At 35.9% G+C, this 23,983-nt stretch overlaps 1 protein-coding gene across 1 annotated transcript in view; it reads right to left on the reverse strand.

The window, feature by feature from the left end:
- The window catches only part of map3k22 (mitogen-activated protein kinase kinase kinase 22), a 111,486-nt gene extending 88,781 nt beyond the window's left edge, over window positions 1-22,705 (reverse strand). The window contains exon 1 of the mRNA NM_001423668.1: window positions 22,179-22,705. The gene's annotated coding sequence lies outside the window, so the exon portion shown is untranslated. The remainder of the gene's footprint in view (window positions 1-22,178) is intronic.
- Window positions 22,706-23,983: the final 1,278 nt, after the last annotated feature.

Here is a 23,983-nt window from a genome sequence, read left to right on the forward strand (position 1 = left end):
AATATAATTAAAAAAAGGCAGTAAAATGATTTTGCTGGCAAGTCACACTAAGAATACTACAAAATGCTTCTATTTAGCAAATAAATTTAAACATTGCCATTACTTTTATTTCATGAGCTTTTACACCATTTAAGCTTTATTAATTTATTTGATCAAGGACAAATAAACACTACAACCAACAGAGGGTGGTGGGAAGTCTCTGTCTTAATGAGAGATTCACTAAATTGTTCATTCAAATAATTAGCTCAAAAAAGCTGGTTCATTAAGAAACAAAGCGAGCGATTTTACTGTGAATGTATCGTTGAATCACTGACTAAATTAGCTACGTTTGCGCATAAAAATGCGCATAAAAAAACATGTGCATAACTGAGTAGGATAAACTTTTTTTCGATAAGAAAAAATGTGCATAAACTACAATGGAAACACTTTTACTGAAGAAATTCCAGTATGCGCATTTAAAAAGTCATGTGTTTTGTTATAAGAGTAAGAGATCATTTGATGATAAAAATCTGTGTGAATGGACAAACCAGCAGGCTAAGCACATTGTAAAACTTCTGAAATGTTGTTTTGGTCATTCTAAAACGCCAGGATTAGTGTTATTATATTGTTAATTACCCCCAGAATAGTGAATATCATCTGTGCTCTGCGTCTAGCTCCTTCAAATGCAACAGTGCGTTCATTGTGTGTCCGTATATTGTCTACTGAGGCGCAAGTCATTTCACGCAGCTTCTCCTGTTTTTACTTTTGATATTAGGCGCCAGTTAAACAGGAAGTGACAATTTTGTTCTCTTTGACTTCTTAGAAACACTGAGATGGAAACACTGCTTTATTCACATGTCTTATTTGTGATATTACAGTTAAGTGCATAAATTTAATTTGCATCTTTGGATGGAAACATAGCTAGTGATTCCTTAAAAACAGCCAAATGCTGTGTCACTATCCGGTAATTGGTAACCTTCATCCGTCAATGCAATCAATCATTCTTGCTCCCCAACTTAAAGTAATTAAGTTATCACTCTCCATTCCAGCATCTGAAAGCAAACACAGTGTCTCCTCAACATTGCATATTTAACAGACGCATCCTGTCACATCTCTAAATTGGCACCTCGAAATTCATTTGAAGAGGAACACACGCAAACACGTTGACCTTGCGACTGCCATGAACACATTTAAGCACCGAGGGACTGACGCGCTGCCAAAAAGCAGGTGGCCCTCAAACATGGCGAGAAGCATCTCGCTAAACCCACTGCCCTCGCTGCGTCTGGCACCAACCGCCAGCTCTCCAGCCCATCTGCTCGGTCAGTCCACACAGCACGAGAGCAACCCGCGCACCCACCGCACAACCTGCCATTCATGCCCACTCTCCAGATCACACCGACGCTCTGTCAAACCACCGCCTGATGAAGCCCATGCGGCCTGGATCAACTCAACAGCCAACTCAGGTTTCAGAAAAAAAAGAAAGTGCCACAGCATGTTGGACACTGGCTGGCTGATTTGACAGAATAACATGAGTATATATGTAAAGGAATTGATCTTTTGAATAAATTCTTTTTATAGAGAAGTACAACTGCTGTATGCCAAAATGCCAATGAGAATTCATTATCAAAAACAACATTTAGATGAAGATGCAAATGTGCTAAAAATAACTTAAAACTAAAAAAATGATAAAACAGCATTTAAGGGTGCTTTAACGCCTATAGATCAATTTTGTTGTTGTTGTTGTTGGTGTGATTCGACAATGATGATGAGAAAAAAGGTGAACTTTAATTTTGAATGGTGACACCCAAAGACTATAGCCATCACAAAATGGAAATCAGAGCAAGGAATATTTCATACAAAGTCTGATTTCATTTGTCAAGGCTTGTAAAATATGTATCAACCAAAAAGTTATTTTTTTTAATAAAGTTAAAAAATTTTAATAGTTCAGTTAGACAGCATGCTTTCACTAGACATAACATTAGATAACTATATTGCCCCATTTGAATTTATTTTCTTTTTCAAGTATTTTTCAAACGATGATTAACAGAGCAAGGAAATTTTCACAGTATGTCTGATTATATTTTTTCTTCTGGAGGAAGTCTTATTTGTTGTATTTCGGCTAGAATAAAACCAGTTTTTAATTTAAGAAACATTTTAAGGTCAAATTTATTAGCCCTTTTTTCTCGATTGTCTACAGAACAAACCATCGTTATACAACAACTTGCCTAATTACACTAACCTGCCTAGTTAACCTAATTGACCTAGTTAAACATTTAAATATCACTTTAAGCTGTATAGAAGTGTCTTAAAAATATTCAGTAAAATATTATTTACTTTCATCATGGCAAAGATAAAATAAATCAGTTATTAGAAATGAGCCATTAAAACTGTTATGATTAAAAATGTGAAAGAATTTTCTCTCTGTTAAACAGAAATTGTGAAAAGATAAACGGGGCTAATAATTCAGGGGGGCTACTAATTCTGACTTCAACTGTATGTCTATCATATATTCATAATACACTGTGATATAACCTGGTTCATTATTTCGTCGGATTTTATTGATTTCTTATTACAACCAAACTGCTCTAGAGTTCTTTCAACCAAGCTGCAACCACCTCATTCAGGTGGTCTCAGGCTGATTTTTTAGCATGGATCAAAGTGTGATTGTGGTGTTCACATATACCAAAATGAACCGAGTTAAGGGGGCAAATGCATCGTGTTCCGAAACAAATGTCAAGGTGTGAAAGCAGCCTAAGAATGCATCTGATCATCGTGATGCTAATGTTTGCACAAGTTCAGCAATGAAGTAAAGTCATTTGCTTACTTAAATACGGTAAACCTTAACTTAGAAAATATTTACATATTTTTGCAGTGTGCTTGACCATAAATCAAAATTAAATCTCAATCATAATTAATCAAAAGCTGCAATTTTGTCACGGTATGGGGGTGGATGGAGAGGAGGCGAGGACCCAAATGCGGGAAATGAAGAATTTATTGAAAAATAAAACAAAAACAAAACTCAAATCTCCCCATGTGGGGAAAAACACGACATTATATTATAAACTCAACTAGACTTGATCTGGAACTTGGCAAGACACACAACTTTAAACCGCTGTTGTAGAACAAAAATCAGCAGACCTCATACAACAGGGAAGGAAACAATCAACAAGGGACCAGCACAGAACAGAGCACACTAGGAGAATAAATAGGAAAGACAAACCAATAAACAGACAGGCGGACAGGTGAAAATAATAATTACAAACAGGATAACAAGGTGGGTGGGACAAGACAATAGACGGGAGAGCGCATGACACAGAGAGACAACACAAGCCATGCGCTCACATAAAACGAGACTAGAACACGCAGCCAATGAGAGAAATCATTAACCGCGTGTTCATAACAACAAGCAACACTGAAGCACACAAAAGCACGTGACCACAATGTAAACACCGAGCCACGTGCTTTGACAAGAGACGCAAGACACGAGCACACGATAGATAAACACCTTACCATGCGCTCACACATAAGCAACGCGCATGCTTCATCTCAGTGCCAACCAAAACTGAAACCAACTAGACGGAGGCGCCGAGAATAAGGCAGCGCGATGCTGACAGAACAAACACAAACACTAGTACAAGAGCACGCGCGTCGGAGGCACGCAGAACCCTCTGCGCACACCCACGAAGGCGCGCGCACACACGGAGACACACACAATGACAGAAACAAGTGCTCGACCAAAGAAAACTCGAGCAGAGCACAACAGGACAGGATTAGACATGAGTAGTGTCCGGATTCTGCCACCAAAACAAGAATTTACATGACCAGAGTGGCAGAACCCTGACACAATTTACTCTGAAGGCCAGAGAATGCTCTCATGTGGAGACTCTAAACACCTCTGAAAATGAAACTCATGAAATTTTCATAGCGTTTGTTGAATAAACCAAAATTTTAATTGCTTTTCTCGATTCAATGTGACTATTAATCACATGACCATGGCATTGTCTAACAAAGTGAGTTTGATGTTCATTCATTTTCTTGTCGGCTTAGTCCCTTTATTTATCCGGGGTCGCCACAGCAGAATGAACCGCCAACTTATCCAGCAAGTTTTTACGCAGTGGATGCCCTTCCAGCCGCTACCCATCTCTGGGAAACATCCACACACACATTCACACACACACACTCATACACTACGGACAATTTAGCCTACCCAATTCACCTGTACCGCACGAAGGCAGGGAGAACATGCAAACTCCACACAGAAACACCAACTGAGTCAAAATTCGAACCAGCGACCCAACAACCTTCTTGCTGTGAGGCGACAGCACTACCTTGCCGTAAGTTTGAAGTAAAAACATAGTATTAAATGTGCTATTTTTACATCCCCTCAGACGTAGCAGCCACACAGAGCAGTAGTTAACTGAGAAGTTACAAAAGCAGCAATCGTTTTTGCAGTATGATTCCCTTTGATTAAATCATCTGCAATTATGAAACGCAAGCGATTTCGCGTAGCTTGTCAGTGAACTACAGCTCTATGTGGTAAACACAGAGCATGTGCTGGAGAATTACTACTGATAACAGAACCGACTTTACTGACAAAATGTGCATAAATTTATTCATTCATTCATTCATTTTCTTGTCGGCTTAGTCCTTTTATTAATCCGGGGTCGCCACAGCGGAATGTTTTACGCAGCGGATGCCCAGCCGCAACCCATCTCTGGGAAACATTCACACACACACTCATACACTACGAACAATCTAGCCTACCCAATTCACCTGTACCGCAAATCTTTGGACTGTGGGGGAAACCGGAGCACCTGGAGGAAACCCACGCGAACGCAGGGAGAACATGCAAACTCCACACAGAAACGCTAACTGACCCAGCCGAGGCTCAAACATTCTTGCTGTAAGGCGACAGCACTACCTACTGCGCCCGCATAAATTTAACCGTAAATGAATTATGCAGCCCTAAACTGCAGTGTAACCGTTCTTTTTCATTACAATTACAATTAAATATATGTATAATAAAGAATCTCTTTAATGCCTGATTTTATTCTTATTTTTCGAGTCTAAATGTACTGAACAAGCTAAATGAACCAGAGATTATTCAAGTCAAAGAATGCAGACCCTCAGAGTCTCCAAAGTGTTTTTGTTTTTGCAAAGTATTTTCCATTTACACTGTTGATCACTTCATGAGCAGCACTTGGAATAAATCTCTTTCAACAGATGGTTTTACTTTAAGTGACAAATGATAACTTAAACGTTCTTTAAAACAAGCAATCAAAATTGTGTTATGCGTTTAACAACTAGTTCAACTTGACATATCAATAAGTCCGACGGCAAATCAAATATTTAATTTAATGCAGTTAAATAAGTTCAGGGTAGTGGCGTTTTCAACACTGAACGTCTGCCATTCATTTCTATCTTCAATAGGGTGGACATTTGGCAGGGATGAAGTCAGCCTTCATGGCACATTCTCTCCAACTATTACATCACCCTTTCAAATAAAGTCAAGGTGAGCCGGATTGCAGGGTATTTCCCGCTTTTCCCTGAATTCTCCAGCTGCAGCTCCTAATGACGTGTGGAAAGCTTTTACCCTTTCAGAGTCTTGAGGAGAAACATTGATTGTATATGAACACATGAGCTGTGCGCTAATGTGAATGTGTGTATTAGTAAGAAAGCAACAGAGTAGAAACACAATATTAGCCATTCTGAAGTTTATGTGACACTGTCAACTACATTAAAAACAAACATATCTTCTTACAGTGTTTAGGAGTACATCTATGCACATACTGTAGAGAATACACAAAATTATTTTAGTGTATTCATTGTACAAAAGACCTCAATGAATTGTCATAATTGGCATGTATAATAAAAAAATTTTAAAAAGTTATTGTTAGGTATTAAAGTGCGCACCTAAACAGATTCTGCTTTTCGGTGCAATTCTGCATTACAAGAGGAAGCAGAAGAGATCAATGTTCTCTTGTTAAAGAATGATGTAATGCTGAAAAATGTAAATAATATGCCCAAGGTGAAAATATGTGGGCAACTAAAATTTACATGAGGTTTCCCAATAATGTAGCACATTACTGAAGAGACAGCTCATCTAAAAATAATAATGTCATCTTTTACTCACCCTCAACAATCACTTTCACTGTATTTTGTCCTAGTATGAAAGTCAATGGCTACCAACTGTTTCATTAATTTGATATTTTGATTAAACTAGTAGTACTTTTAAACAAGGCTGGGTGATATGGCTTAAAAAAAAATCTATTTATGATTTGAATCGATCCCCCCGCCCTCCCTCACAAAAAAATAAATAATTGGGGTTCAGGTTAATATAACCTATATAAGCTTATCATTATTACAATTATTTATAGGATATAAAAAAGGTGTCATTTAAAGATAAAATTTAACCAGCTCTATTTATAATTGCATTCAAGACTTTTATAAATATTATGTTTTTCAATGAACGTACATTTAGAGCTTTATTCATTTTTATTTTCTGTAATATCAGTTCATATTAATTATTTGATTTCACTTGATTTCACTGATTACTTTTTATTTGCGTGGGGTCGCTGCATCTGGTAGACTAGTCTAGTGCACAGAGCAAATTTTGTCAGTTTGGGCATTTACAGTACTGAATGTCTTTGCAGTTGGGTCATTAATTTATTCGGAAACAGCAATGTTGGATTTCAACATCAGATTGGTAACAGTTTCTTTCACATGTGCGTCTTTTTCATTACTTCTTGTCAGGAGAAATACATGGTGTGTTGCGCAGTTTCAAATGTGTGAGTCTCACGGTGAATGCGTGACAGAGTCCTGGATTATGCTGTTTTTTGGCGGGTGTGCTTGTGCATTTGTTTTCTTTTTTATTTCAAAGAACGCAACATTTCTCGCAGTTCTACCCTGCTTTCTGCCATGTTGTTTGGGTGTTTCTATGACAAATGCAGGGAGAACTATGGGAACCCAGAGGGGAGCGTCAAATGTTAGGGTGAAATCTGATTTTCGTTCAAACAAAACCATGTTTACTTTACACTCGAGTTAATTGATAAAATCAATGAGCCATCCTACTTTTAAACTATACACTGTTTGAATGGTCAATTAAGCATGCTGTATTGTGTTGGGCATTATCAGATTGCTCATTATTAGAAACTGATTAGCATTTCATTTAGCACATATAATCTATTAGAATATAGTCTAAACTGGAATATTAAGCTTGTGAACAAATAACATACAAATATTGAAATTTAAATCCATGTGGTGTAAAAACAGAAGAAGTGGGTGAATAACTACACAGTATATCACAAGCACATCATAAACATTCTTTTTTCTCCAGATTCTTAATAAACATGCACAAATTTGGAAAGAAAAAAAACTTGTAACAAACAAAAATCTTACATTGACAAAAAATATTTTTAAATAAGCTAAATCAACACAATCCTTGAGATTTCAATATATTGTCAATTCTTGAGATTTTCATAGGTGCTCAAAATGAAAATAAGAAAACAAATCCTAACAATCTATCCCAAATAAAGAAAAACCTTACAGAATATAACATTAAGAAGCAAAAAGATATATCCAAAAAAAAAAACGTTACCCAAACAACTGATAAACGTTTAACATTTAGGATATATTATTAGGATTTGGTTTCGTGTTTTAGTTTTGAATATGTAAGTTGTGTAATTTACTTGGCATGGATAAAAAGATCATGGTTTCAAAGTATTGTGATCACTGCTCTACAATTAGTCCTTTTAAAATGTTTGGATAAAAAAAAAAAAATCAAACTTTATTCTTCTTTGAATACAATATAGTTTTTTTTGATACATTTATAATATTTTGGAGCAGTAAGCATGTCAGGCTAAATAGCTCAAGTGAATCATTGACTTGTGCTGTTTTCATTTGTTTAAAAAACACAGAATTCTTTACAATTTACAGTAAAATGGCATCTTTGGATATTTACTACTTTTTTACTGGAGCTACTGTTGTCCAAAACAAAACAAAAAAAAGAAAAAGAAAAAACGGTATAGCAGATATAGACAGGAATATAGACTTTTCCAAACCGCGGTATACCTTGAAAACGGTTATAGTCCGATGCCCATAATTTACTAATCTGTATTTTTCTTTTCTTTTTTTCTTTTTGTGAGATAATGTATGAGATCAAGTGATCTGGAAGTGTATAAAAAAAAGACCAACATGCTCTGATGAATGCTGTCTGATGAAGAGCTGTTGTGCTCGAAACGTTACACGCTTTGTGTTAGCCTTTTTAATTGATTAAATTGGTATTTTTGTAAATAAGTACTTAATACAAACACAAAAGTCCATTTTTAAATGTCTGTGTACATTTGAGTTAGCCATACTGAGTTGAATCATTAAATGTTTTTTTTTAATCAAATTTTAGACCATTAACTTACAAAAACACGTCATGCTGGTGACAATGTGCACATGTGTCCATTTTAAAGTTAATGGTTTAATGAAAGAGTTGATAGCTAATTTAAACAACAATTGAACATTTCAAAAATGACTTCTTTTGAGTTTGGAAGAAGAAAGTCAACCTGAAACTGAGTCAACGAACACAGAATTGTCACTGAATAACTATCCTTTAACCATCTTTCACAAACAAAAACAACCCTGCCAGAATTAAACCCGCATGGTCAACAGGTAATTGGCATCATATGTTTTTTAACCAGCCTTCTAAACACCTACACTTGAGATCTAAATGACAAAAGCTTCCGGTTTTCTCCCTTCAGTGGTTGCCCCCGCAAGTGTGGTTAGACTGAGAGTTTCAGCAAAGAGTAATGTCAACAGGTCAGCTCTCAGCGACAAGACAACCCTCATCTTTTGTCAGCAGCTCGGTGACTCACAGATTGTGGCAGCAGCTTTTCTGGGAAATGACACGACATCAGCTTTGCTAAAGCCAATTCCTCCTTGGGACCACCGAGGAGAGTCTTACTTGTATAATGCCAAGCCAATCTCACACCCTGAGCTCCTAATCTACTTTTCTGCATTAGGTGTTATTCATGGGTGAGGTGCACCCGCTTGCCTGCATACACACACATACAACTTTAACAGCACACTCCCTTAGCAGACAATACATTCTGCTGTATAGATTCCTTGCCAATGTACACACCTCCATCTTGAACCATTTCTTTAGAGCACAAAAAGCAGACAAACCCAAGGCAGACACAAATACAGTGGGACAGATTTTCTGACATATAAAAAATGGAGATGAAATCGCAGAATCCACTTTCAACTATATATTAAAAGCTGAAGGATGTCTCCAATTTCAGCAGAATTTGGAGGCGTAAAAAGTAATGTTGTTCACTTATCGGTAATCAAATATGGACTGTGAATAGTAAAGCACTAAAACTTCAATGTTTAATTTTAAAGGAAAAAAATATTTTGGGAAAAAAAATTATTTAAACTTATGTTTTGTGTTAAATTGTGTGTCTATTTTTTTTCTTATCTTTAAAAAAATATAGAAATAATGTACATTAACATTGGATTTACATGAGTTTGAAAACATTTATAAAATTTCTAAGAAATGTTTACTATTTTTACTATTTTCTAAGAAATGTTTACTATTTATAACTCAGTCAAGTAAAAAATAGCAGTAAGTGAATATAAGTATTGAACATGTCATGTATTTTCCTGCCAATATTATTTCTAAAGGAGCTGTTAACATGGAACTGAACCAGAGTTTGGTAAAAACCCAAACAACACAAACATAAAAAATAAAATAAATCAATAAAATCTGAAAAGTAAGTTATGAGTAATAGCAATGGAATGACAGACACAAGGAGAAAGTACTAAACAACTGAAATGTACTTAATACTTTATATAAAAGTTTTTTTTTTGTTGTTGATGGCAACTAAAATACACCTTTCATATGGGGAATGAATTGCTCAGGTGTGATTTTTTTTTCAGACTTCAACAGAGTGTAAAAATCTTGATAGTTCTGTGGTTCTCCTCTATCAAATCTGATCTTTAATTTAGCATTTTCTGTTGGATTCAAGTCAGGCAATTTTACACCTTGATTTTCTTTCTCTAAAACAATTTGAGAGTTTTCTTTGGCTGTGTTTTGGGTCACTGTCTTGCTAAAAATGTCCACTCTAGTTTCATCTTCATCATACAGTAGATGAAGACTAAAGCAGCTAATATTAATTTACAATGATAAAAGGCAGAGGGTTGGTAAAGAACTATCCAGTATTCCAGCTGCTGTCTGTGCTTTAACCTCCTTTCTACACTTTCTTTTCTTCATGTGTTCAATGCTTGATCTCTGTGTCATTTCACTCTATAACTTAATTTGTAAATAAATTAGATTTGTTTTCTTTGCATTTATGGATTTCTTTGGTTGCTTTCAACTTCAGGTGAAAATTTTAAGTCAACAACACCTTTGGAAATATGTTTTCTGAGAAAAATGGTGACGTGTTCAATACTTATTTTCCCTGCTGTATATTTCAAATTTCAATGTATAAAATCTACAATGAAAAATACACCAACATTCTGTCCACATTACAGATATTTTACAGCCTGAACGAAGCTTGACTTGTCATAAAAAGGTCAAATTAACATGAATTTATTGATCTTCATTCAGCCATCTTTGATTCTTTTTATGATTCTTTGTTTCCCTCAAGTTGGTTGCACCAATCGCCTTTGTTTTTGGCTGAAAAACAATTTAAACTTTAATAAAATAATTTTTAGAAAATGTTTATATTTATTACAATGAAACTTAATAAGTCATTACTATAAAATGCTTTCTTTTTTATTTTTAATCTATTTTTTGAAGTAATTTACATTTCCTTATAATACAACAAAATTCAAGTCTGCAAACTTTGCATCCTGATCTCATTAAACCGTGCACTGACCAACTGCATGTAGATGCCACTCTGAACAATTAAATTACACACAGCAGGCTCAACGCTCGAAAAGGCATCATGCTGGAACTGTTGTCAGATTGCAATCATTGATTATTTTCACAGAGCGACCATATTTTAGGACCCAGAAAACAAGCACCATCTGCACAATGATATGCTGTTATCATTGTATACCGTCCCTCGCTCACAAACACCCGCGCACATGCACGCAATTTCTTTGTTTTTCCGCTCATTTGTGTTAATATACAGCAGCAGATGTCTCCAGGGCAGCTGAAATCATTACAACGGCAGAAATCTGCTCTGAACGTCAGTGGAATTTCAATTATTACCCTTCATCGTGCCTGCAGTGAGAGCACTTTAGGTTTCAGCGGCGCTCATGACAGGTTAAAAAGAGGATCTGACACGTATCACTTGCTTTTGGAGGTGACTGATGCTTTTACAAGCACAGGTTTTCACTGCCTGTGAGTCAATAACAATTCAACATGTTGCTGAGTGCATCCTGGGTTTACAACAATAGTGAAACTGCCCAGATTACACCTGATACTGGTAAAGAAACTAAAGCTGTGGTGTTTAAGCTGATTACAGAGATCTCTCACAAACATAGAAGTGAAGGAACTCCACTACTGCATTTACTTAAAGGTGCAGTAGGTGATTGTCTTCAGAAACATATGTTGTTGTGCTGGTTGAAAGTCTCTTCACAGTCCAATAGTAATGATTACAGTAAATGATCTAAATGTGTTTATATGGATTTTTATATTCTGGGTAAAGCATAAAACTAAAAAATGGTTATCCAATTAAATAGAGTCGGACCGTCATCTCCCTTAATTTCGATAGGCAGGTCAGACTGTCTGTCAGCAAATGTAGATTCCGACTTCTGCGCATCTGTTCACGCAGATCCGCCATTAGCGCGTGCCCGTCAGCTTCACAAACGCATGCGCTCCGAGCGGGCTGCGGGCCGCTCGCAGATGCCGAGTCGGAGCCGGAGGCGCCGAAGGACAGCCGAGCTCGGGCCGATTACTGTAAAGCCAGGCGCGGGTATAATTCGCCCTTAAAGTGGCCGCGCAAAGACGAGACGGACCGGGAGAAATCAAAAGCTGAATTAAAACTTTTAAAAACCTGAATCAATATTGGAGTTACTTTAGCACGCTGGAGGAAGGACGACACCATGGCTGAAGTATTACTGTTAGACAGGTAATGTTCTGTTTTGAAACTATTTTATGTTAGATTGTGATTTGTTATGAATTACTTCTATGCACAGACGTGTTGTTCAGCCACTGAAATCTCACGGTGAAAGATTGATGTGATTATTTTCAGTTTCATAAGGTCCTTTGACAGCATCTATAATGTAGATTTATATTTAGTTTAACAACAAAACACCAGTAAATAGCGCTATTCCGCCTAACCTGCTTTATTGAGCTGAAGTTGCTTTTATATTCACATTGGGTCATTTTTTAACAATGACAGCCTTCCTATACTGTTTACCGCTACTCTGAATATTCGCTCTGAAATAGCATGTAAGTGTGGCAAAGTATTTCATGTAATTCCTGCACTGCGCTGGCACTAACTAACTGGCGAATGACATGAACTAGTGGGTTGTCTGTCGGCTGTTGTGACGCAGTGCGCGCACTCGCGATTTCAGGGTGTGTGGCTTTGAATCACAGTCCCCCCGCCGTCCAAAGATAATATGCTAAGCGGTTAGCATTTTGGCAGATCACCTACTGCACCTTTAAAGGAACAGTTCCCCTAAAAATAAAAAAATAATTGGTGTTATAGTGTACTCACCCTCAGGTTATTCAAGATAGAAGATAGAGGATTGTTTCTTCTGTTAAACACAAATATAGGAAACCTGTATACATCAACCTCTAACCAAATACTATGAAAGTCATTGGATACAGGTTTACAACTTTCTTCAAAATCATCGTCATTAGTGTTCAACAGAAGAAAGAAACGTAAATAGGTTTGGAACAAGTGAAGAATGAGTAAATAATGGCAGAACGTATATTTTGGGTTAACCACACCTTCAAACAGTTTAATTTTACAATTTTTGAATCCATTAAACCGATCTCTGGGTCTTGCAGTAGCATGTTTAGCTAGCTTAGCATAGATCATTAAATCAGATTAGACCGTTAGCATCTCACTCAAAAAATACACAAAGAGTCTCGATAATTTTCCTATTAAAGGCTTGACTCTCATGTAGTTGCCTGTGTAGAACATTGTGTAGAACAGGCAGTAAAATGATTATGATTAGAAATTCATTCTGGCATAGTAATTAAGGGCCTTTGCTGCCATACCATGGCTGCTGCAGGTGCGAAAAAACCAAGCCGTATACTTGAACCACTAGTTACAATCTGCGTAAGTTTGCATGTTTTGTCTTTTCTGTTTGTAACTGAGAGCTATGAAGATATGCAAGATATCCAGTCAAGAAGGCATGATAGTTGACCAACAGTTCAGAACGCACGTCATTTGCAGATTCATTCAAAAGTCTAACCATAATTTAACCACAATCAGAGTTCAAGTTCATAAGTTGTGTATTTAAGCCTGTTACTGTATTAGAAAAAGATTAAAGCATTCAAGCACAAGAAACAATGACATCTGTCATTTTACTAACAATTAATGGTTTTTATTTTAAAAAGTGAATCGGTTTGTGATAGGCGACGCGATGGCACAGTAGGTAGTGCTGTCACCTCACAGCAAGGAGGTCACTAGTTCGAGCCTTGGCTGGGTCAGTTGGCATTGCTGTATGGAGTTTGCATGTTCTCCCCGTGTTTGCGTGGGTTTCCTCCAGGTGCTCCGGTTTCCGACGAAAGTCCAAAAACGTGGTATAGGTAAATTGGGCTAAAAATTGTCCATAGTGTATGTGTGTACGGATGTTTTCCAGTGATGGGTTGCCACTGGAAGGGTATCCGCTGTGTAAAACATATGCTAGATAAGTTGCCGTTTCATTCCACTGCGGCAATACCAGATTAATAAAGGGACTAAGCCGAAAAGAAAATGAATGAATGAATGAATGGACTCTTTATCTGAATACTGTTATACTCCACAGAACAAAATGAAACACTATTTATTTCTTTTGTATTATTGTTCTGCTATACAGTGTTTATCAAAGCTTGTATTCTTTACTACATTTTATGCAAATGCACTCCACAAAGTCAAAGTAATCATTCTGAAACAATGAAATTTTTGCAAATAGAGCTATTCAAGTCATCTGGTGAAATTGTTTTCATATTGCAGAAAAAAACACAATGTCATTTTTTTCAATATTGTGCAGCCCTACCTCAAATTGTGTGGCTCGTTGATGAGAGGAACACTAATAAACCTGAGCTAGGCATCACAATAATCGCAGACCCCCCACACACTAAAACCCCATTTAGAAACCTTTATAAACAGCACAGCAGTGGACCAGCAACTATTACAGAATATGTTTGTATAACATGCAGTTGGTCAGTCCTTCATTTACTAACATGAAGAATTTTAAGCGAGATAAAGTCACCTTTGTTTTTTTTTCCTGAAACTTTTTGATGATGCAATGAAGAAAAAGCTTCATTTAAGCAACACAGTTCTTAAAAAGGAAATCTTACTATGTATAACTTAATTTATAATTCATATTTCTTACAGATGTTTTTTAACAAGACTGCTTATTAATATCTAAAATGTTTTGACCGCCAAAATTGAGGTCAAATGATGCAACCAACTTGTAGAAGAAAAGAAAGCAGGAAATTATAGCATAGAAAATAAATCTAAGGTTGACTGTGCCAAGTTCAAAGTCATACATTACATTTATGTACATTTACATATCATGTTTTATTATATTGAGACAGGAAAAAACTGCCTGTATGTTGTGTGTGTGTGTGTGTGTGTGTGTGTGTGTGTGTGTGTGTGTGTGTGTGTGTGTGTGTGTGTGTGTGTGTGTGTGTGTGTGTGTGTGAATTATTTTGTCAAGCAAATGTTAACAATTGTGTTAAAAGGTCATGTCATCATAAATTCATCATGAAATACTGCTATAAAACAATGTGTATGCAATCACTACACAAATAAAAAATGATGCGGCTTCACTTTTACTTCACTACATTTATATTTAGATTTTTTGTAATATTTACTTATTATTTTACTGTATAGTGTTAATAACTATACTATTGAAATTAGGGCTATCACTGTTATGAAATTCAAACAGTTGTGTTCTGTTAAGTAGTTTTGATCATTTTTTGTGCTTTTTCGCTGAATCAATATGACAAATTACTATGTAAGGTGACAACTTACAAGAAATTTAACCTTTTGTAAGTTGTCAACTTACACTGATCAATATTAATTTATGTCATTCTGTTAGTACCAGAAACAATCACAACAATCGCAGTCATCTAAAACATTCAATTCAATTCAGGTTTATTGCACAGCACTTTCACAATAATTATGGTTTTAAAGCAGTTTTACAAAAGGTGCACATTATTTACATTACAATCAAAATCACAAAAAGCTACAGTGTGACTAGAGTGGACAGTACAGCCGTCAAGCGTATAAATAGTTAACCAGCAGTTATGCAGTATAAAAAGGGTGACATCTATTTTTTGTTATCTTACTAAGTCTCTGTAACAAAGTGTGTTCATAAAAAAGCATCAGTGCATATAAATAACCAGGTCACTCTTTACAACGTTTTCATTAGTTTATGTATTTACTTACAAACATGAACTAAGAGAACATGAACACTGGTTGCACAGCATTTATTAATCATTGTTTAACAATTAACAATGCCTTATTAAAATATAAATGCTTGTTAACATTACTTAATGCAACGTGAGTTAACATGAACTAACAATGAACAATTGCATTTTTATTAACTATGGTTAACTAACATAAACAAACTAATGTTAGTAAATTCATTAACTAATATTTACAAATACAACCTTATTATAAAGTGCTACTAATCACCAAATCAAATAACTACAATTCATCATTCATCCATTTTCCTTCGGCTTAGTCCCTTTATTCATCAGGGGTCACCACAGCGAATTGAACTGCCAACCTATCCAGCATATCCTTTACACAGCGAATGCCCCTCCAGCTCCAACCCAGTACTAAGACACATCCATACACTCTCATACACTACGGCCAATTTAGTTTATTCAATTTACCTATACTGCATGTCTTTGGACTGTGGGGGAAAGCAGATCACCTGGAGGAAAACCATTTGAACATAGAGAGAACATGCAAACTACACACAGAAATGCCAACTGACCCAGCCGGGACTCGAACCAGCAACCTTCTTGCTATGAGGTGACATTGCCTAATGCCTACCACTGAGCCATCTTGTCACCCATAATCACAATTAGACGGTTATTTGAAATGAATATCCACAAAGAATAATAAATGTTTATCTACTGTAATATATCTAATCTAGTTAACTAATGTTTACAAACAGAACCTCATTATAAAGTTTAACCAACAAAACAAATTATTGGATATTACAACAAATGAATCATCTAAAGAGAGAGAAAAAAAGTTGAACAAAATAATCTGTACTGCGGTGGTCATAAATTCAATATAGCATGCTTAAGTGCTTGTTAAGTGCTTCTCCTACTCTTTCTAATAAGGGCAATTCACCTGCACTTCATCTCGTCAAACACACAGGACCTAATTATAGGGTTTCCCTTTCATCTCATTAAAACAGGGGACTACCAAAGTGCTTAACGGGATGAAATTAGATAAGAAGCCCTCCAATGCAACTCGTGTTATCACCATCCAAGAAAACTCTTTCTAATTAACTCACAACCGGATGATATCTTCGATGAACACTTTGGTGGTGGCTAATGGACTGAAGTTCTGAAATGGGAAGCCCTGACTCAAATTTAGACACTTTGATGTCTTGCACTAAAACAGATTTCTTTTTTTTTTTCTTCATCAAAACTGCACCGAGGCGAAGCACCACCCTCGTTCTTTAGAGAAAGAGTCTGCAGGAGCTGCTCAAATCACATTGGCCTTTAGCGTGTACGTGTCCAATCACTCAAGCAAACGATAAGACCGCTGTGATTTCCACCACGTCTAGTCAACTTGAGCTGAGATTAGACCAAAAATGAATGATCCATCATGAAGATCTACGGCTGACCAGACATCACTTTGACTTACAGCCACAAAGCAGATGTTCTCTTTGGGAAAAGGATAAATACAGCATTTCTCCAGCATCCTAATCTAAGGTGGTCATTCATCATGGATAGGGATTCCCAAAAACACGAGTCGGGGTGAAATCAAGTCCACATATTTGTCTTGAAATCTTTAGACAGCTTGTATGTGATGGCAAGCGATCACATTTTCTGAATGCTGAAATCTTTAGGGGTCTAATGATCAAGTTGACAGAATAATCCATTTTTCCTTCCCTTGCTAGGGAGGATGAATTCTAGATACTCCTAAGTGGAGCATATATAAATAAGGCGCCTGGGAATTTGGCTGAATGAATGCGCAGCAGGCCTGTGTGAGAATGATAAACTTTAAGGTCAGCTGACTCAAGAGATCCCATCCAACTCAAGTTGCATTTCTACAGCATTAATCTCCAGGCTGCTGGGATGTTTTTGACCCAAAACGTAACATCAGTACTGTATAAATGGTTGTTTATGCCTGCACATCACCACACTTGAGTTTAAATTGAGTATTGGATACAGTAAATATGCCTGTGCAAAGATATCACACAGCAATTTGTTGATACTTCTTGATTTAGTAATTAATTTGTATGAACTCATACGGTTTTATATGTACAATTTAGTATGATTTGGTCTTCAATGACAGTTGGGTTTAGGCAAAGTCCATTTAAGACAAGTCATTTCACTCGGCAACCTTTTTTGAAGAGCATTCTGTCTAAAACAGGAAACATCAAATTCTCCAAAACTGTTTGCCAAGCTTCCGATCATTTTACATAGTAGGAATCACCAATAAGATTAAACAACAAACGCCCTTTTAAGTTTAATTTCTAAACATTCGAATCAAACTAAATCTTCATTTTTTTCAGGTTGCCCTAGTTCATGCGCATGTGCACTTAAATGAACAAGATCACCTCATCCAACCTCATTTATAGCCCTTCTACACATTATCATCCTCTGAATAATGATCATCTGATCGCAATGCTCTTCTGAAGTAATTCATAACTTTGTCTTGATGGCAAATCTCTTTCAAAAATGAAAGCGAGTCTTAGTTTACAAATTTGTGGGCGTTTGAGCAGCTGCTGTCATGTGATGTGCGTTTAAGTGGACGGACTGTATCTTGCATTCATTTCATATGGATTACAAAACCCAAAAATGTTGTGTTTTCAAGTGTAGTTGGTTAATTTAAAAGTAGATTTCATGCATTATGATGATATATTTCTTATGTCATTGTAGCAAATATTCGCTGACATTCAAGTGGGCTTGTTGACCACAAAAATAAATTATAAAAACACACATCGTGTCTGAGCTTCTCCCCTGGAGAAACGTCAGTCTATATCGATCGATGATTGGCTCCTCTACTAGTAGACAGGGCTTCATTTGTCATATTGACAGTTATACTTTTCCTTATTCAAAACTATACTAGTGACACGTCTTGTACATTCTATATTCTTCGGTTTAGGGGCGGGGTTGGGTGCTACGTCTCCTTTTTACAATTGCACATTTTCATATGACTGAACTCGTATGAACTCACAAAACAGAAATAGTTAATTTTCTCATGAGATCAGGCTGGTCTCTCACTATAAATTATTGTTGTTGTTGTGTTATGTTGTAACAAAAATGATTGTGATAAGTTATAGTAACAACACACACTGATTGGAAATAAATGCCTTGGCCTATATTTGAACCTATATTACTATATGAACCATAATAAGCCTATATTAGAGCATTCTTCAACATGACTGCAGTTTCTGTATGCACAAAAGGAACACTACAGGGCAGTGTGACCCCAAGAACTTTTGTTACTTTTCACACAAATGATATTTATGGGGACATTATAGATAAAGAGATGATTTTCATGCAGTTCTTTGCACAACGCTAAAGAATTACTATCAAACTAATAAACCATGTACAGAATACATTTGCCTGGTAATAAATGGTTCCATAAAAAAGCTAAAAGCAATGTAAAAACCAAGGTAAAGCCATGCAACCACAGTGCACTTTCTTTTATTTTTGCTTTTGAAAAGACTATTGTTTGGGTTATGGAAGGGTTTAGGCAAGTGGTAAGTTTACTGGTCTAGCTGATCTGTATGTCATGCTCCACTCGGCATGGGCAGGTATAAGATTCTAACGGTATGAAACTCTGGACATAAATATCACGGTTTCATGGTATTGAGATTACTGCTCTAAAATATATTCTTTTTAAATGTCTGGGTAAAAAACAAAACCTTTTTGCCCTTTTGTAGACAATATATTTTAATTTGGGAAACATTTAAAATATTTTAGAGCAGTAATCATGTCAGGCTAAATAATTTGAAGTAATTATTGACAAATGCTGTCTTCACAGGATTCAAAAACACAATTTTTTTTTACAATTTAAAATGGCATCTTTGAATATATTTTCTGCTGGAGATACTGTTGTCCTTTAAAACAAAAATCTTACTCATACCTTAGGAATGGTATAGCAGAAAATTTTGACGGTTTTAAAACCTTGACTTTTCCAACCCGCGGTATACCTTGAACACGGTTATCGTCCCATGCTTATTCACCATCACTGATGTGTACAAGAAGGACATGTATATGAATATGAATAAAACAAAGTACGCTATGTCACATATTTCTGATTTGAAAAAATGTAGACAGTGTCCTTTGTCTTCTGAAATATGCAACAAAATAGACCGCGTTAAGACTCACAAAAAAATGTCAAAGAGCCTGGGTTGAATATTATTGTAATTTTAGGATCATTTTATGCCACTGTTTATATATACTGTGTTTATATAAAGATTAAACAACGGCATTTATGAGGCAATTTAGACTTTGTTATTTAATGTAGAATGTAAATGTGCTGTAAAATGATTTCTTTATGTGTTCCACATTACTAGAAGTGGACTACAGCTCAGAGACTGAGCTCATTTGATAACTTCTTTAAAACTGTCAGTTTTGTCAGTAAGCATAGTTTCTGAAGGAGTTTCCTGAACTCGCTGACACTTCCAACAGAGACAAGATGAGATGACAGGTTGGTGACATTCATTTTAGGTAAACACAATGAGCAAAATATGTATTGTGTCACCAAAAAAAAAAAATTGAGCAAACCAAAAACAGGACATGATGTCACAAGATGCAACCATGAAAAGGAAATAATGCTCAAGCAAACCTGTTTTTTCCCTTCATAGTTGCAATATTGCTCTTTACAGCTCAATACAGGCATATCTGGTCTCCTTTATTTCTATCTGACAGTGAAATTCTTGGCACTTTTTGGACTCTTCATGAGCTGTCAACCATATACATATACACACACACACATATATATATATATATATATATATATATATATATATACACACACACACACACACACACACACACACACACACACACACACACACACACACACACACACACACACACACACACTGTAAAAGCCAAGCACATAGCGTTGTTTTGAATGTTCGGTAAGTTTTGTCACAAAACACAAAAGTCATTTCTAGTTTTGCATCTGGTGGTTCAGTCTTAAAAATTAGCTTAAAAAACCTAATCATGATTAAATAGATAATTTTCTGTTCTGATCCAAAGCATGTGAACCGAGAAAACCAAGTTGCAAAGTGTGAACACAGCTTAAGATTCAACAGAAACCCAACAAGCAACGCAATGAGTACAAAGTTCACCTTGACTCCTTCCTCATGCCTTGAGAAAGATTCTTAGAAGTGGGTTTGGCTGAGACAGATCTGAACACTGCAGAAACACTAGCCTATATTCAATGACTCATTAAATAGAGGACAGTCAGTAAACAAAGATAAACTCAAGGTATTTCAGAGTCATGAGACACTCAGTTACTGAAGTAAAAGCACAGAACATCACTCTTCTACTTCATTCTGCTGGCTGTCCTTGTGTCTCTTGTAGTATCACTATTATTACCAAAATCATATTTCTGGCTAGGTAAATATTTTTATATATGCAGCAGATCTTTTCACAATATATTATAACAACAATATAATATGTATGTAAGTGACACTAGTTTTGTTTTGAAACATTTGTATGTCCATAACAAATTTATTTCTAATATCTCAATGTTTAGTGTCTTCTTTTACCATTAGTGCACATTTTTATCTATTTAATCAATATATCATTTTATATGACTTTAGTGGACTTATTTTGTTAAACAGACATGATTTCATAAATGCATATGATGTGTTTTCTTTTTAAATCACTTTCTCTTATCATTTAAGTTTGCTGGGACTAATTCTGTCATGTGTGTGTGGGTGGGTGTGCGTGTGTGCACCTTGTACTACTCACATTGTGGGGACCAATTGTTCCCACATGTATAGCAAAAAGTAAATTGTGACCTTGTGGAGACCTTTTTTTTTTTGGTCCCCATGAAGAAAATTACTCATCAATTAAAAAATCTGAAGTATTTAGAAAATGTAAAACTGCTAAATGTTTTCTGTGATGGTTGGATTTAGGAGAAAATATAAATCCCATAGACATAATGATTTTTATACTGGATTAAGTCCACAAAAAGATAGCAGTTCAAATGTGTGTGTGTGTGTATGTGTGTGGGGGTTGGGGGGGGGGGGGTTGCAATCATATCAACCCAATCAATCAACCCTACTGTCATAATTTTTAAATAAACAAATAAATATTGAGAAGTGAATATTTGTAGAGAGCTCTGTTGCTGCTTAAAGCTTTATTTTTTTATCATATATGACTATTAATATTAAACAATTAAGTAGTTATTAGTTTAGCTTGAGATATTATATTGCTTATATGCCATTATTTTTCTAATATAACGTGTATAATCTTCAAAATAAAAAGTGTTTAATCAAAAATGATCACTTTCCATACAATGCCTATATGTTCTATAGTAATGGACATAAAAACAAATATTATTTACAACATTACTAACAAATTACAATGTTATCCGAGAATTTCCGGGCAGTATCTTATCACATTAGCAAATGGCATGTACACATTTTGCCTGCATGTATTTATTTGTATTCTGTTCACAGTCAAACATTAAACATGGAGCCTATAGCTATATATTCAAGTGTCAAGTTGAAAAAAACACAACAGAAACTCAGCATATGTTAGATATCATGTAATAATAACAGCAATCATCTTTGTACCATTATGTGTAACAAACCCTGACATTTTGTGTTTGCACTCATCAATACAAATGCAGCAAGTATGATTCCACAGAACTCACCTTACGTGTTTATCTTCATGCTGAGACGATATAAACCAATGTGCGATTTAAAGCGAGCAGTTCAAGGTGTGAAGAGGGGAGAGAATCCGCAAACTGCTTTCTTGTGCAAGAGATACAGTAAAAAAAACTGTGATATATCCGGAAGCCGCGGGCACTTGAATACAGTTGTCACGCACAAACTGAGGAGAACCGCACAAATCCACCTTCCGAAAAGCTTTGCGGATTATGTTTTTTGGAGTCGCAGACGCCGGTAATCCAGAGAGACGGAGCTGTGTGCGCTTGGGAAAGCTGCAAATCTCGTCGACTGCGCGCCGTCAAAGGAAGAAAGTTTCCTCTCCGCAAACATTGACTGACGCCGAGTTTTTCCACAGAGGAGCGAGTGATGTGAGCTAAGGAAGCGATGACGCGCCTGCTTACAGAGCGCTGCATGACAATCTGGCGCCCTCCACCGACTGATACTCACGTCGCACTCATGCTTGTCGATAATACTCTGGCTTATTTGCAGGGATGGGCAGTATTTATGATACAAGACTAGTATTATTAAAATACGTATTTCAAATACAAAATAGTATTTTGTAATTTGTATTTGATACGGTTTATGAAAATTGGTTAATATTGTATGAAAATACTTTAGTGTCTTGTATTTTTGTATTTCTAAAACACTGTAAAATACTTTTTTTAGAAGCATACATGATGACTTGATTGATGCTTTCTCAGTTATTTGCCTAGGTTTGAGACCAGACCATAAAATTTATTAATATTGAAGAAGGTGGTCAATACTTGGAGTATGGATGGAAATTATGCAACGGCGTAGCGGACGGGCCCGCAGGGGTGTCTTCACCTAATGTATCTTTGCTTCAGAAATAAAATGGAATAAAATCCAAAAATAGAAATACGGAGCCTACAGCACATAATAATTATCAGTCTCAGTGCAAATGCAGAGGAATTTTAGGGGAAAACAACACTGGTGCACTGGTGTTTACTAAGGGGTTAAACTGAGACTCTTGTAGTTAAAAAAGGACCTGAAAACATATCGGGAGAATGAGTAAACTGCACAAATAGTGGTTTTAGATGGATTGCTGATGTAAATGCCAATAAGATTAGACAAACAGCATTCAAATAAGTCCTAGAGTGGCAATTCAATAATCATAGGCTGTTTCAAATCCCAGCAGATGATCTGCAGGAGCTCTTTATAGGTAATGAAGAGGAAAGATGTCTAAAAATTTAAAATGTCACAATAATAATTTAATTTAATAATACTGCAGTATATTCAGACTGGTCAAAAATTCCAGACTCCCATTACATGGGAAAAGTTAATTTGCAAAAACAGAGAGCTCAGTTTTTTAGAGATATCTTGTTTTTGTTGTGCATTGAAGAGTGCAATTGCAAACGACATGATTAAAGAGATCAACTTCAAGACAGAACTTTCTGCATGAAATTTGTACAAAAAATAATACTAAAATCAAAGAGAAACAAAGATTTATGAATACCTCCCTATGTAGAGGAGTAGAGGTGTATGAGGTGGCAGAGAAGCTGACTTAAACTTGCTCAGAGAAACGCTGTTGCTGTCAAACATTGTTTACTTCACTTAAACAGTTTAATGGTGAAGGAACTGATCCAATAGACCTATTGATTGAAGATTTGCAAATAAATTTCATGCCCCCTTGTAAAAGTATTTTTTATTATTTTCAAAATACAAAATACAGTATTTTACTTTGATACATTTGTGCCTGCTGTATTTTGTACTTTATGTTGATACACTTAAAATAGGGGTATTTGGTATTTTTGTTTTATAATACATTTCA

The sequence above is a fragment of the Danio rerio genome, chromosome 24 (genome assembly GCF_049306965.1).
Source record: "Danio rerio strain Tuebingen ecotype United States chromosome 24, GRCz12tu, whole genome shotgun sequence".
Taxonomy (NCBI): domain Eukaryota; kingdom Metazoa; phylum Chordata; class Actinopteri; order Cypriniformes; family Danionidae; genus Danio; species Danio rerio.